We start from the raw sequence: 15452 nt of genomic DNA on the forward strand, positions 1-15452 counted from the left end.
GATTATCCTGTATTCTTTCCAAAGTCATATTCCCTTTGAGCTATCACTTTTCTGCATTTGCTCAGCATTAAGAGGGTTTTGGCTTATTCCCAGCATTAGGACCATGCCTTTCCAGATGCCCCCTCATTTCCATTGCAAGCAATCTAGAGGCATAGTGATTTTAGCCAAAAGTTGTCCAGTTGGATATCAGGCTGTAGGAAATCCTAGCAAAGCAGGTCCAACCTCTGTGAAACAGGCCCATTCCACAGGCACTTGGGTGACTTCCACCATGTTCCCATAAGCAGTATCTGTAAGGTAGCCCTTTGGAGCTCAGTTCACAGTTTTACCAAGTGCTATGCAGTTGTAGAAGCCTCTCAGGCAGATGCCACCTGTGACAGAGAAGATCTCCAGTTGCTCTTTGCGTAGGGAACTCTGAAAGCAACCTTCACAGATGTATGGGCATTGCTTTGAATTGACCCATAAGTGAGAATGTGTATGTGGGCAATTACTGTAAGGAAAAAAGGAGGTTATGTATTAGTGAGTGAAGTTCTTTTGGGTGTATTTGGGTGAAATTCTTTTGTCTCCATCCATATATGTATTCTGTCCTCATTCAACTCTTGTGTGGAGTCAAAGATAATAAAATTGTAGCTCTGTGGTTAAGAGGAAAAGGAGAAATAGGAGATGATTACTGCCCTTTAATTCCTCAGCCCCGAAACATGAGGGGAGGTGGGGCCAGAGTGTACTACAAGGGTACTGCTAAGGCAAAATATCACTGATTGAGGTTAAGGGTACAAGACACACACAGTAGTGAGACTGTGTTTGTGGATAAGACACCTTGAAGATCCCCATATTGGTAAGCACCTACTTACTTAACTGGCAGAGAATTCTATTTCCAAAGTTTTTCCTCTCCTATATAGTTTCCATTCTTTCTACTTTAAATCTCTAATAATTAGTTATATTCCACCTTGGATAGTACATAGCTTACCTAGCTATGTATATTCTTAAAATTTCTTAGCAGACTTATTTTTGCCATTTACACTAATGATGTAGTCAGCATGAAGTGTCCACTGAACTTCACCTTTTCCAGACAGTATAAAAAAGACATGCATGAATCATGATTTTTCCCCAATAAATCACCGATATCAGTGTTACAATTAGCACCACTATGGCAGATGCAAATCAAACATTTATTTATTCGTTCATTCAAAGATTATTTTGTGAGTAAGGCATCACTTCCTGAATAACTGATGTTTAGTTTGCTTGTATCTTCTCAACTTTCCTCCTGTATTTTGTCTAGGCATGACTGTGCACTAAAAGTAAAATTGTTGAATAATATCTGAGGATACTTTTTCTCCTTAATAAGGGGAATAGGCAAGGGGACTAGAAATCAGGATTCCTGAGGTTTTCTTCTGATCTACTACTGAATCCATCTGTGACCTTGAACCTGTCTCTGTATTCAGTTCACCTCTGCAAAAATGGGTCTAATAATATTCATCTGAAAAGTATTTTATGTGTGGTAATGTAACTATTTGTGCAGACATCAATATGTAGGCATGACTAATTAATTTCTCACTGCAGTTTTATGCTGGCATAATTATTGATTTCAATGCAGTTAGACCTTCATAAAACTAGAGTCACTCAGTGGTGAATCTGGCCCGAAGAATACAATAAAGGGAATGCTTTTTAAAAATATTTAAAACGCATAATCTAATGCTGAAATGTGATATCATAACCACAAGTTATTGCATGACATCGTTGTAAGGTAGAGTTAAGGTGCTTTATTCTGTTATGAGTCTTAATTGTATATTTTCTTATCAAAAACAGCCACATTTCTTAGATATGTATCCTTAATTTTGAATTATGATGGTTTTCAATATTGATTTGGGGATCATTCTAATACCTTTCAAAAGATTTCCCCTCTGTAAGCATCTGGTATGTACTTTCAAACTTGATTTCATCTTAATATTTTTTTTCCTTTGGGGGATTTATATTGTGGTTTGCCCCCAATACCACTGCTCACCCATTCTACATACAGTGGTTCTCACTAAAGCTGTCAGCTTCAGGGAAGTAAAATTCAGGGCATAGGCCTGGGTGCTCCACAGAGTTCTGGAACTGGAAATAGTATAAACAGCTTCCTGATTCTGTAAGCGTAGATGCCTTAGTGCAGAACTGTGAGTGAACTAATTAGTTCTGTTGAGAAGCAATGCTAATTACCACACATGCAGTGCCACGTGAACATAGCTGTACTGTTCCTGGTTCAGAAGGCAGCCTGCATTCTCACAGCAGAAATGTTAGAAGAGAAGAGAGATCAGCTAATTTGGGACCAATTTTTCAAATGGGGAACAAAAGCTTCAGTGAGATTTGTTGTGAGCAGTGGGACACAGCCATGAAGTTCAGGACTCTCCTGGAAAATCCAGGCTTGTTTGTCAGTATACTTCTCACTCTCCACCTTTATATCTTTGGTTTCATATTTTGTGGCTTTCCGAAGTAATGACCACAAGCTTTGTATCTCCCTCTTCTCTATAGGAGATTTAAAAACTTGTGTTTTGGCACAAACGTTTATTTCATCAGGTGTGATAAAATGCAGAAAAACATAGTATGTTAGTGTTCAAGCACTGTCTCCAGGAAGCTGCTTCCTAAAAGAGAAGCATTTTCAGGGTTATTCAGTCTACTGATCTAAAACCATTATTTGGCACCTATGCTCTCATGAAACTGTCCAACTAACTGATGAGTAGGCATCATGCCATCTAAGCAGATGGGCATGGATGTACAGAGCCAAAAGACAATGTATGTGCATCAAGTGTGGATGTTGATGGCAGGCTTCCCAGCCAGTAAGGTCTTAACAATTGAATATACTCTGCATCTGTAGTTAAAGGGATGCCAGCCTTGCTGTGAATTAACTTTGAAAACTAAAAAATAAAAAGAAAGATTGTAAATAAGTTTTTTAGGCTACTTCACCTGAGCAGACGTGTCAAGAGGTAAAGGAAAAGGAAAAAGAAGATAACAATGCAGTGAGATGGAGGAAATGTCATAGAATCTGGTAGATATCACTGCTGCCTTTCCCATCAGGTTGCTAGAAGAAACTGTTATGGTCTTTTATGTTCCTTCAAACTAAAACAATGATACATGTCACCACCCAAACCAAAGCCATACGCCAGGCTGCTCACAGTGTTAAACTGCATAGGTGGAGAGGCTTTGCTAGTACTGTTTTGAGCAGGGCCAGGTACGAACATTACACTTTTACTGGTATAAGTGACTGGAAACTGGTCTATACCCATAACAGAACAGAAGTTTGGCGCACATAGATGGGTCTAAAAATGGCAGAACCTGGTTTAAGATAGACCTGGGTTAATGTGCACCCAAACTTAATTGATATAGGTTAGACCAGTGAATCGACCTTCTGTGCCAGATCCCCTATCAGAGGGGTGGGCAGTTATTTGGGCTGGAGAGCCACTAAGGGAGTTTTGGTGAGCTGTTGCAGGTCAGATCAGCACCTGCCCCTGCTGTGCCGGGCCAAGTTAGCACAACTTCCCCCCCACCATCCTGCAACAGCTCACCAAAACTGTCTAAGCAGTTCTGCCCTGGGCCCCAGGGTCACTGCTGGAAATTCTTGCCCTGACTCCCAGATCTCTATGAAGACCAGGCTGGGACCACCATGGGCAGGGTGTGCTCAGATGGCATGGGACCATGGGCAGGCAGGGAGTGGCATCTGGGAGCAGGATTGGGTAGCTGGGGCCAGGCCTGAGATTGTGGGGCCAGGATCCAGGGCAGAGCCATAATCCAATCCCAATGTGCCCCTGCCCATGGAACCAACACCCATTGCAGGGACATGCAGGCAGTGGATCATGGCTCTGCCCCAGGCCCCAGCCCCATGCTTTCACTACACCCTGATCCCAGTTCTGGCCCTGCCCGACCATCCTGCTTCTGGATACCACTCTCACCCACCTGCAACCTCCATCCCACCCACCTGGCCGAGAATGCCCTGCCCATGGGGGTCCTGGACCAGTCTCCATGGAGACTCCACCCATCTGCTCTGTCTGGCACCCTTGGCAGTGGGTGCAGGGAAGCTGTGCCTGGATGCCAAGGCAGTGGGGCCAGGTCTGGCAGCAATGGCAGAGACACTGGTAACAAAAGCCAGAAGGAGCTGTCACTGCTGGGGCTGCTGGGAAGTGGAGTATGGCCATTGGACCTCCCCAGCCCCACTGCATGCCAGGAGGTAGCAGGATTGGCCACATGCGTCATGGCCTGTGCAGCCCCCTGTGTCTGTGAGGCCAAGGGACCCACCATGGGCCAGATAAAATCCTTTGGTTGATAGAATCTGGCCTGCAGGCCATATTTTCCCCACCCCTGCCCTATCAATTGATGTTAGGTCACTGTCTGACAGCATCCCAGGCTCCCTTGTAGGGAGGCATGCTGGCACTCACGCTGCACTTGGCTGCTCTGGCCAGGCACCCAGCAAGACCTGCCTCCAAACTGTCACAGAACAGAGTCAGCACAGATCTTTTCTTTAACCCAAATCCTAGAATTTGATCAGTTTTTCTTTCAAACTGGAAGAACCAACCAAAACCTGAATTTTTGGCTGACTGCTTGAGTCAAAAGAGATGACATTAAAGGCATCCCCAGAATGGACTCAGAGCAGCTTCTTTGCTGTTTCCAAAATATTGAAGAACCATTAGAAATATGTGGATAGATACTTTCCTACTAATGTAACTATTTCATGGAAAATGTTAGCATGCAAGGACAAGCACTGGGGGACGGAAGAATTAAGAGAAATACCTGCACCTTGTTGCATTATTTAAATCAGTGGTGGACAACTTTTCTGGTAGATGGGCCGCAAATTAAGCCCTGTTCCCTTCCAAAGTATGGCTCTGATCCCCATTCCCCAGAGGTGTACCTAACAGAATTTGTCCTTGGGGCAGCAGAATAGCAGTGGGGGGCCCAAGCCTCTGGCCATGGCCAAGTGGAGCTGAGCAGGGGCAGGCAGCTTCTGCAGGAAGTTTAATCCCTGGGCCAACAATGGCTCAGTTTTATAGGGTAAGTGAAAATCCAAAGCCTTAAATTCAGCAGTGGCTGTAGGGCCAAGGTAGGATGACTCTGGCTCTTAGCAGGAACACCTGACACTTCCTCTCACAGCAGTATCCTGCCCCTGCTACCCTCCTCAGTGAGCTCTAATGCCTACCTCTATTCCAGTACCTTCCTTTACTGAGTACTTGGGTCTCACATGCTGCACACAATAGCTGCCCATGTCACTTGTGGCATGCATGCCATAGGTTGGTCATCCCTGATTTAAATACATGCAATCCATATAATTGGCTGTCTGCCTGCCTGCCTGCCTGCCCATCTCTCTGTACATTATGCCTTCTAGTTTCAGTGAAAAATGTGAATTTTCAGATATACATGCCAGCAAGTTCTTTTGAGAATGAATACATGATGTATATTTTAACACCTGCAACAGAAGCAGTTCTTTTTTTATTTTTGCTGGCATAGTTTTGGTTTTATTTTGTACACCCACTGGTTAGAAAATTTAAAAAACAAATGTTGTGTTATTTTGAACTATCCCCTTGTTTACTAATGTTAATTTTACCCCTCTCCAGTTTAATATTCTCCACTCAGTGTAGTGAAGAGAATTCTGTCTGGCTCTGCAAACCAGTTGGTTTTAAAGAGCTGTGTTAACTGAAGCCCCTTTAAATCTCAGCAGTTTGTAAAGTCACCATCAGTATGTTTGCTGTTCTCTACAGAATGGAGTGCAGCCCTTGTAGCTAACTGGTTCTTTTAAAAATGGTCAACAACCTCTCAAATCAGGACAGCCTGACAGAAGGCTTTGAAACTCTTTGTGCTGCATCCTCCACCCCTGGAATATAAGCTTTTTCAAAGGCCTCTTAGCCAGCTCTGACTGATTTTAGAAAACAAAAGTTTTTGGGTGGCCTTGGAAAAATTTTTAAACCAAGCGCTGTACAGAACAATATGTACAACTAAGAAGCTCTCTGATTCTTTTCATTTTTTTCCCTAAGAAAGAATAAAGCTCTCTAAAACTTCCTAAAACATATCCCTTATAGACCTGGGCACTAATGGCACTTACACACATGCGAGGAGCTTGCTCCAACAAACTGTAAATCCAGTGCATCAGAACAGACTTGATTAATTAAGTCTGCTGGAGCATACAAGTTGATGCACCATGGCAGCCTCATGCATCATATGAATCAGTAGTGCAGCATGCCTCCGCACTGAAAAAATGGCGGTGATGTGCTTTAAACTAAAACATGTTTGATGTGTTTTAGTTCAAAGCTCACCGCTGCCATTTTCTCAGCATGAAGGTGTGCTGTGCTGCTGATTCGTGTGTTCCTGATGCTGCGCCAGGCGCTATTAATTAGCACGACTCACTAATTAAAAGCGCCCAGTGCCACATTGGAAATGCATGTAAAAATGCCCTAAGAAACTAATCCAAAACCACTTAAGTCAGTGCACAGATTCCAGTTGACTTCAGCGGACTTTGGGTCTAAGACTAAGTCGGAAAGAGAAACAAATGATAATCTAGAAAAGTGCTATGTCCTCCTACTTTAACAAAAATAATCATTCTCATTTAGCAATGACAGCACAAAAGGTTTTAGCAAAGAAAAAATGTTTTACATATGCATACAATGAAGGAGATTGATTCCCTTTATAAATAGTTGCAACTAGCACTTAAATACCAAGGTGTTTATAAAAGAGTCTAGATAAATGTCAGAAGAAGTCTTTTCCTGACTACCGTGCCAATTGGTTTAATCCTTTACCTTCTGTTAAAAATGAATATGGGAAAAAATTTTGAATATTATGACTCATTTTTATAAGAAATTTAAATTGGTACAGCTGCTAAGAGCTCTATCAATATAAACAATTCAGTGACTGAATCATCATCATGAGTTTTGTTGCTGAATTTCTTTGATACAAGCCGGAGGCTCCAGAAATGTGATCAATATATAAATTTTTTTCCCTAGAAACATTCCTAAGTCTCACTCAGTATTACTGATTGCACAACATTTTTTTAAATCCACTTTCTTTAATGCCTTTTTTCTCCTGTTCTTCAGTTTACTTAGCTCTTAAAAGTGAAAATACTAAAACTTTTTGCAAATACATAGTTATGTCATAATTTCAGTTCCATCAAATCTGTACATATTCAATCTAGAGTTAGGTTTTCATAGGAAACAAATCGCTCCATCTGTTTCCTGGAAGATTATTCTGCTGCATGGCAGACTAATGTATGCTGTAATGTTAGTAAGTACTCAGGATGTAAAATGTGCTCTCACTAATGTTATATGCACCCAGATCAGACTATCTGCTAAAACTTCTAGAAATATCTCATTTCCACTCACTGTCTTGCTACAGTCATTAACAACCATTCCGAGAAGTGCCCAGTCATACATGCCATCCATCATTTCAGTATTGTAAAGCAATGGCAAAACATGTATTGGGCTGCTTTACGGTATACATGAATACATATGAATTTATGTAGTGTGTAAATTATTAACTTGCCTTATTAATATTAACAACCACAGTGGCTGCTGTACAGTCTTTTCTTATATCAAGGTGACTTAATAGCAGCCTATAACATTACTAATTCACATGATTTTTATATCTACTTTAAGTTTTGTTGTTGAGGTAATTAAAAGTGCAGTGATCCTACCTGAAATTCATCTACTCATTTCCATTAAAACTCTTTTCTATCACACAGATGCACTTTTTATTACTATAGATTTTTCCAAGTAGGTTTAATACTTTTTTCATGTATTTCTTTTATAAGCATAGGAGGCATACAAATACAAAATAATACTGTATTACCCAAACCAGGATGACTTTGAATATAAGGCAAACTCCAATAATTATGAACTTATCATTTCCATGTATAGACTCTAAATATTGCAGGGTCATCTTAAATTCATTTTCACCAATGCTGCGGCAGGGAAAGTAGATGCTCACCTCCTGTTCCCCCATTCACTTCCACCCCAATGCCTGTCCTCACCACTTATGCTCCCCCTGCCACTTGCACCCACTGGTTCTTGTCTCCCCACTCCTCCCCACCTCCCCAGCTGCTTGCCCTTTCCAGTAGCTCTAGTTTTGCCTCTGCCTCTGGCCAGCAGTACAGAGCATGCAGTGGTTGCGCTTCCTGCCCTGGCCCAGCTGCAGTGACTGTGATTGTGGCTGTATTCTTGACCTTGGTAAGGCCTCAGCTGTAGTTGCAGCTCCATTGCCACTGTGTGGTCTCTCCCATGCTTGTGCCCTCTATTCCACCTTCTCACCATGTGCCCACTATCCAGCACTCCTCCATGCTCAAGCCTCCCCCCCTCTCCCATCACCATGCAGTCTCCCCTGTGTTTCTCTCCATGTTGAACGGGGGGAGTCTCTTCTTGGATTCAAGTACATTGGTAAGTAAATTCAAGTAAATTCCTCTAATCATGTTCATACATTAACCTGTGAATTTCTTCAGCTAAGAATCACTGGGCCAGATTCTTAACTTGTAACTTGAACAAAACTTTGCTCATTTACAGAAGTTGAGGATCTTCTCCAGGTTCATTTTCTGATGGAAAAAAGTTCCCTCTGATGCTGCAAGTTACACTAAGGTTTACATGTGGCATTTCTGTTCAGAGCTGTCATTTTCTAAATGTGTCCATGCCTCGCCATTTTTTTCTAGAAAGTTAAAAAATATAAGTTGACCTCTCCATGGAAGCAATATCTCCATAAAATTCTATACCCATACTACCGCAAAGTTCAGGGATAATGATATTTATTTTCATAGAAATGATTCAAGACCAGTACATAGAAAGCATCTTGTTGAAACTATGAATGCTGACCTACCAAAATACTGCTGGTCCCCAAATTTAACAGAATCACTGATCTTCAAAACTACATAATTCTGATGATCACCATTTTTTTTAAGTTGAGCCATGATTTTAGCAGCTGATATGAACTGCAGGAAAAAAGTACGCTGCTAGAGATAGATTAATGGTTTATATCAGGGGTGCTCACCCTCCAGCCCATGAGGTCTGACATCTGACCCATAAGAATTGTCACAAGTCAGACAATTTAGGAGCAGGATCTGTGTGACCAGATCCAGACCTGTCTGGGCCATTGAAGCACAGTGGGATCAGGGCCAGGCTCATCCCCCATGTGTCTAGATCAAGGCCAGCTGCTTCCTGTCCCCCACATATCCAGATCAGGGCTGTTCTGCCCCCATCTTCCCCACCCCCACAGCCATCTCTTCACAGCTGTATCAAGGTCAGGCCGCATCCCCACTTCCTCCCTCCTGTAGTCAGTCTGATCGTCCGCCATTCTGGTCCTGTGTACCAGATCCAGTCCATGGATGGACCTGGCACTGCCAGCCAATTTGTGGGGCAAAAAGATTGGGCACCACTCATTTATATTATATAAAGCTGAAATTTCAAATTCAACAATTGTTTTTGACTCTAGGAGTTCGTGAGCTAGTGCCTGGTCATACAACATTGAAGCTGAAGCAAAATAAGGAAGAATGTCATCAAACTGTGTTGCTTTAAGGTTCAGTATCTTGTGATTTGTTGAGGCTGGAAACTAGCACATTATGCTCTAGAAAAGTAGAGATACTCTTGTAATGCTGATAGCTAGCAATCCTTTCTAATCCTATTCATTTGAGAATTACTCTTGGGGGTGGGGGCGAGTTGTACCCTCAGTATTTTAATTTCACTTTCTGGACACCAATCAATCTTTTTTCTCTTTGCATTCTGACATAATGTAGAAAATTACAGTTTAGTCACACACAAAAAAAGACCAAAAAAACCTCCTTTCGGTGTGGGGGTGTATGCATGTAGGGGTATGTATGTGCACACATGTAGAGGGGTGGGAAGTTGATTGGTAATTTGAGGTTATTGCATGCAAAAAATATGACAAGCATTTAAACAAAGGAAATACAGGAATCAAATAGTTGCAAGAGCCCAAATCAATTAAAACTATATTTCTTAAAGGAAAAAAAATTAGAAAAAGGTGGTATCTTTCTTTTATCTCTGTTGGGAATGAATAGCCATGAGCTTTATGACCTGAATTTCAGAGAAGATTCAGAAAATGGAATTCAGAGTGATAAGGAAGCTATTTCTCTACTCCTAATCCACAACCCTAGCGTCAAAGATGTTGCATCTTGATAGAGAAAAATATTTTTGCCTTTTAGTTTTCAAGTAATTATTTTGGTGTTGATTTGTGTGTTTGTTTCCCTACCACTAACAATATTCATCTTAGTAAGATTTAATAGATTAAACAGAGACTAATGAAACATGCTGTGATATTCACATGTGTTTATTTTATATTATGGAACCCCTGTCTGAGAGTGCTATCCCTCAAGAAAAAGAAATATATATTAGAGAAAGAGTGACTGCTTAATGGTGGCCTAATGCATCAGCATAAATATAGTGTGTCTTACCTATGAAGGCAGAATGAATTGTATTGTCCAGCATCTCTCATAAGGTTTTATAGGACTCTTACTAACCATATATAGGTTTGGCCATTAGATTTCTAGGTGGTATATCCTGGTGTGTGGCAGTCTTTGCCAGAGCTGCAGTGATAGGAAATGGGGGACAAGAAGATACATGCTAGGCCCAGAAAAAGCTGGTATGCACTGGTATTCCCACAAACTTGTTACTGTCTGAAGCTCTTGTTGTACAGCAGGGGTCAGCAAACCCTGGCACGCATGCCATTAGTGGCACGCTGGGAGGCATGCAAAGAAACTGGGTTTTTTGTTTGTTTTCTAAAGTTGCTGCTCCAGGCTCTCCTGTGCAGCCACCAGTTGCAGCGCTGCGAAAGGCACTGGGTGGAGCCAGGGGAGTGCAGGCAGAGAGGTGTCTGCAGTCTACTGCTCCCGCCTGCTCCCAGGCTGCCCCTCCAGCCCGGCTGCCCCTGGAGGGAGCTGCCCAGGCAGGCGGACACCCTGTCCCACCTGGGTGGGGCAGTACTGAGGTGCTGAGTGCTGGGGCTGGGAAGTCTGGACAGGGGCTGGGCAGTGTGGGGAGAGGAGCCACGGGCAAGCCAGCCCTTAGGAAGGTGGGGGCTGGGTGGAAAGTGGGGGCTGCCCAGGGCTCTGCAGGCTTGCGCTGTGGCAGGCGGGCAGGCGGGGGTACCCAGTGGCACCTGTGGTAGGGCCTGGGCAGCCCGTGCAGCTCCGCAGGGATGGGCCACAGCCACCCTGCGCACGTGGGTGGAGCAGGACACTGGGCTTGGGGGGCTTCCCGCTCTGGGATTGGCCTCCCTGCAGGCTGGGCACAGAGCAGTTAGGGCAGAGCTGTCCCCAGTGCAGGGGCCTGGCCACGGGAGCCCCCTGGATCCTGGGAACAGCCACCATGGCTGCCTGGGCCTGCCCAGGCCCCAGACTTGCCCACCCACAGCTCCTTTCAAAGGGCCAGGGCTGGGGCAGGCACTGCACAGAGCTGCTGTGCTGCAGGCTCCCAGCTGGCTTGGCCCTGAGCACCAGCTGTGGCAGCTGTTTCCAGAGCCTATGGCTGCAGCTCCCACTCACACTGTACCCAGCAGGCACAGAGACTAAGCAGGGAGCTCCCTGGGCCCGGCGTCCTGCCCCAGCCAGGCAGTGTCCCTTCATGGGCAGGGTGGCTGTGCCCTACCCCCACAGAGCTGTGCAGGCCAGCTGGGCCCCACCTCCCATGTTGCTGGCCCCTCACTGTGGCCCGAGTAGCAGAGCCTTGGGGCAGCCCCTGCTCCCCGCCTGACACCAGCTCTCTATTTAATGTTGCTTTTTTGTATGTTTCTTTTTACAGTAATGATTATTAATAGTATTAAATATGCAGTGCATCCTGCCATGTACCCCCTCTGCCCCAGTTTTGTTTTTGTGGCATGCCAGCACTCCGGCACCTTACAAAGTAGACATTGTGGTTTTTTCGGCACTCTGGCCAAAAAACGTTGCCTACCCCTGCTCTACACAATTTTAATTTTAAAAAGGTGGAAAAAGCTTTCAATAAAATTGAAAAAATAAGAATGGTGTGACTAGTGCAGGGTTATCTCTGAGTCTGCAGGGACTGTATGAAGTGTCCCTTTAGTAGGTACTAATGCAGGTGTTTCTTGATAGTAGTTAACAAGGATTTTACCTTGCTCACTCACACTTACAGGATTTTGTTGCTTAATTTAAGAGTTCAGTGAATAGATCTGCACAGTATATTATAATGTTTTATTTTGGTGCCACAAATGGTTGATGTTTGGGTGAACCGCCCCCGCCCCAGAATTCTGGGGAAATAGTAATAGTATTTACAAGTACTACCCTGCTGCAGAGTAAATAAGTTTACTCCAGCCTAATAGGGGCACACGTATAAACAACAAGATCTTACTGAGCAGCTAATTAGTCAACTGTGCAGTAAACGTTTCATGTAGATGTGCCCAGTTTTACCACAAATGCTTTTATATTTCGAACATAACCTAGAAAGATATAAATGACATTAAAAAATAGCATGCAGTAATCTTTCTGATCTTAGAACTGTACAGTATCTCTAAAATAAAATTGAAGAAAGGCCTTGTTTGTCATAAGTATTTGTGAATGTTTATAAATTTGAGTTTAGTTAATTGAGGCTATACCTTTTTGACCTCCTTTTGCCTTCTTTTTCACAATTGCTGAAGGAAAGAGTTTTTTGGTCTGCTTGGTGGTTTGTGGATTTGATTCCCCACAGTTTAATGGGAACTGGTTGTAAGCATTTTCATTTTCCAGCTGGATTTCTTTTGAACATTGATTCCCCCACACTGCCTCCCCATCCCACCCCAAATAAGATGGCAGTGCTCTTCTTGGGTATAGATATTACCCCTTGGCAATATCTTCAAAACAGTAAGTAATAGTGAAGCATATCTTTGTCAAGGCTTTTGCTTCATTGCTTTCTGGTTGCTATAACTTTGTGGTAGTGGCTATCAGATAAAGTAGGTACCTTGAACTCTAATAAATGGAGGAAAAAGACAACTCTAGCTGTTTGAAGAACTCTCATAAAATGTGTTTCTAATAAGATGCATATAATAGACAATACTGGAGGGATTTGTTCATCATCACAGACCTTCAGAACTGAGTTTCCACAGTGATTAACTGAAGCACATAGACAAAAAGAGGCATTTATGATTGTATGTGATCCAGAGATAAGAGATATGCCACATCTGAAGCATCTGAAACAAGTAGCAATGGGGAATAGGAGCTTCTTGGTTTTTCAAGATAATTATACTTAATGGTCATCTAAAGACATTTAGGTAAAAAATACTTAATATGCAATTTGTAGAAGAAAAGGGACTTTTAACATTTGCTAACCTTTTCTGTATTTCTGTAATAAAAGATATCATACAACATTCAGATAATTTGTTATTTTGAATGACTGATTAAAAGGTTGAAAGGAGAAGTTACATTATTCTATTTAAATCTGAGACATGTAAGATACAGAAATCCAAAGTGGGTAGGTGTCTTGCAATGATCTACAGTAGTGTGCTTATTGTACTGCTTAATCAGCTCTTGCTTATCTGTAATTTAGAAATAGTATTCAACATTTTTCAGCTTAAAAATACACTCACATTTGGTGTACTAAAGGGGATGCCCTCCTAGCTCACCCAAAATCTAGGGATATGTGTATGTGACTATAATAAAAACATGTATTTAAAATATTAAGTCAGAAAAGTCAAGCACTAAAAATATAGGCAATACCAAAATTAAGATTATTTAAGCCAATTTCATGTTTTTCCTCTCCTGCTTTGACATATCCCATCTTCAGTAGTAGATAGTGATGGTTGTATATTATGAAGTGACCTGCAGTGTTGAATAGGGACCTTCTTACTGTTCTAGAGTTGATTTTTAAAATATTTTAAATATTTTAGGGACACAGATTCCATTGGGTCTTTTAAGTTTGGTAACTACAGTAAAAGCTTTCTTCTCTGGCATGAGTGGGATAGGAGGGGTACAGGTAATCTAAAAATTCCAGTTATCTGAGAGTTATACTTATCAAAGAAGGCAGGAGCACAGTGCAGCCACCCTCACCAGGAAGAGCCCAGCACTGACCTGGCTCCAGCCCGCAGTGGCAGCCCACCCTGCCCCGCTCAGATCCCTGAGTAATGTAAACAGCAGAAATACTTGATGCGCATGCCGGACAGACTTGGCAACAATTCCGGTTGCTACAGTGAGGATTCGTATTGGGGGGATACTGGACATTCTGGTTAACAGAGTACATATTCTGGTTAGTAAAATGCCAGTTAACACAGCTTTTACTGTACTTTTGAAAATCTCACCCTTAGATAATAAACTTGCATTATATCATCTACAGATCAGAAACTAAAACTTACACTGTGAAGGATGGATGTTTTCTGCTGGATTAAAGATACATTTATCATAATTTTATCAGCATTATAGGGCATCTATCCAGTAGTCAGGCTGGTGGACAGTAATTTAGTTTTCTATAAAATAAGGAACTTTAGTACATGTAGCTTTAACTGGTGTTTGATGTGGTCTTATGTAAAATCTTTTTAGGAAGATAAAAATAATGTTGCTTAGATAATATCATGGATGCCTGGGTAAAAAATGGAAAATGGAATGAGACATAAGCAGATAGAAGAAATATCAGGTTGAGGAGAAATATAAGATGAGAACCCCTTAAACCAGATTGGATTTAAAAATTTAATTCATATGCAGGGGAAGTGCACATGATAGAGAGAGAAACTACAGTGAAGTGATAATTTGAAATTAGGATGAATGGTTATGAGTGGGGGGAGAAAGAGATTATGAAAAGGATCTTGTGAATTAAGAAGAGAACACAGAATTCTGCTGGATGAGATTTAATTTAGATAAATTCAAGATAATATACATAACAACTTGATATTGATACCTAAAATGTGAGCATGCTAGTTAGAAAGTTGTAATGTGGAGAAGGATCCAGGCGTGGGAGATAAATTTACAGTGACCTTAACATCTTTGCAGTGGAACACAATTTAAAAAATATATATATTCTACTGGGATATATTGAAGCTGAAGATCCTAAGAAGAGAGAAGTACTTACACTTTTCCACATGTCTTTGGTAATGAGAGATTTCAGTACAGTGTGTATTTCTCATGATAGAGTAAATAATTGGTTATAAGTATAAAAAGTATAATGATATTAAACATATAATCTAGAAAGACAGATTAAAGGGATTTAATGTGTACAACTGAAAATAAGGAAAGTAGAATAAAGAGGAAGCTGTGACTATTTGAAAGACAGAGGTGGTTGTTTGTGTAACTAGGGAGTATAAACTAAAAACCTTAAACTAAAACAAAGAGGAAATAGTTTATAGTTTATTATGGTGTTTTTGTTATGTTAATGTATGGAACATCTCTCACATCCGCAGTATCATACGTCCATAGAACGAAATTACCAAATACACAGAATTGAATTGGGAATAACAAGAGAACAAGAACAGCAGTCATTAGAAAGTCATTTGCTCATACTAAGGTTTTATTATGTGATGGAACAATTTGTCAAGTG

General features: G+C 41.8%; 1 protein-coding gene across 5 annotated transcripts in view; it reads left to right on the forward strand.

The window, feature by feature from the left end:
* NKAIN2 (sodium/potassium transporting ATPase interacting 2) overlaps positions 1–15452 on the forward strand; it is a 981240-nt gene that overhangs the window by 500256 nt on the left and 465532 nt on the right. The gene's annotated exons all lie outside the window — the stretch shown is intronic.

This window comes from Alligator mississippiensis, chromosome 1 (assembly GCF_030867095.1).
Source record: "Alligator mississippiensis isolate rAllMis1 chromosome 1, rAllMis1, whole genome shotgun sequence".
NCBI classification, from domain to species: Eukaryota; Metazoa; Chordata; order Crocodylia; family Alligatoridae; genus Alligator; species Alligator mississippiensis.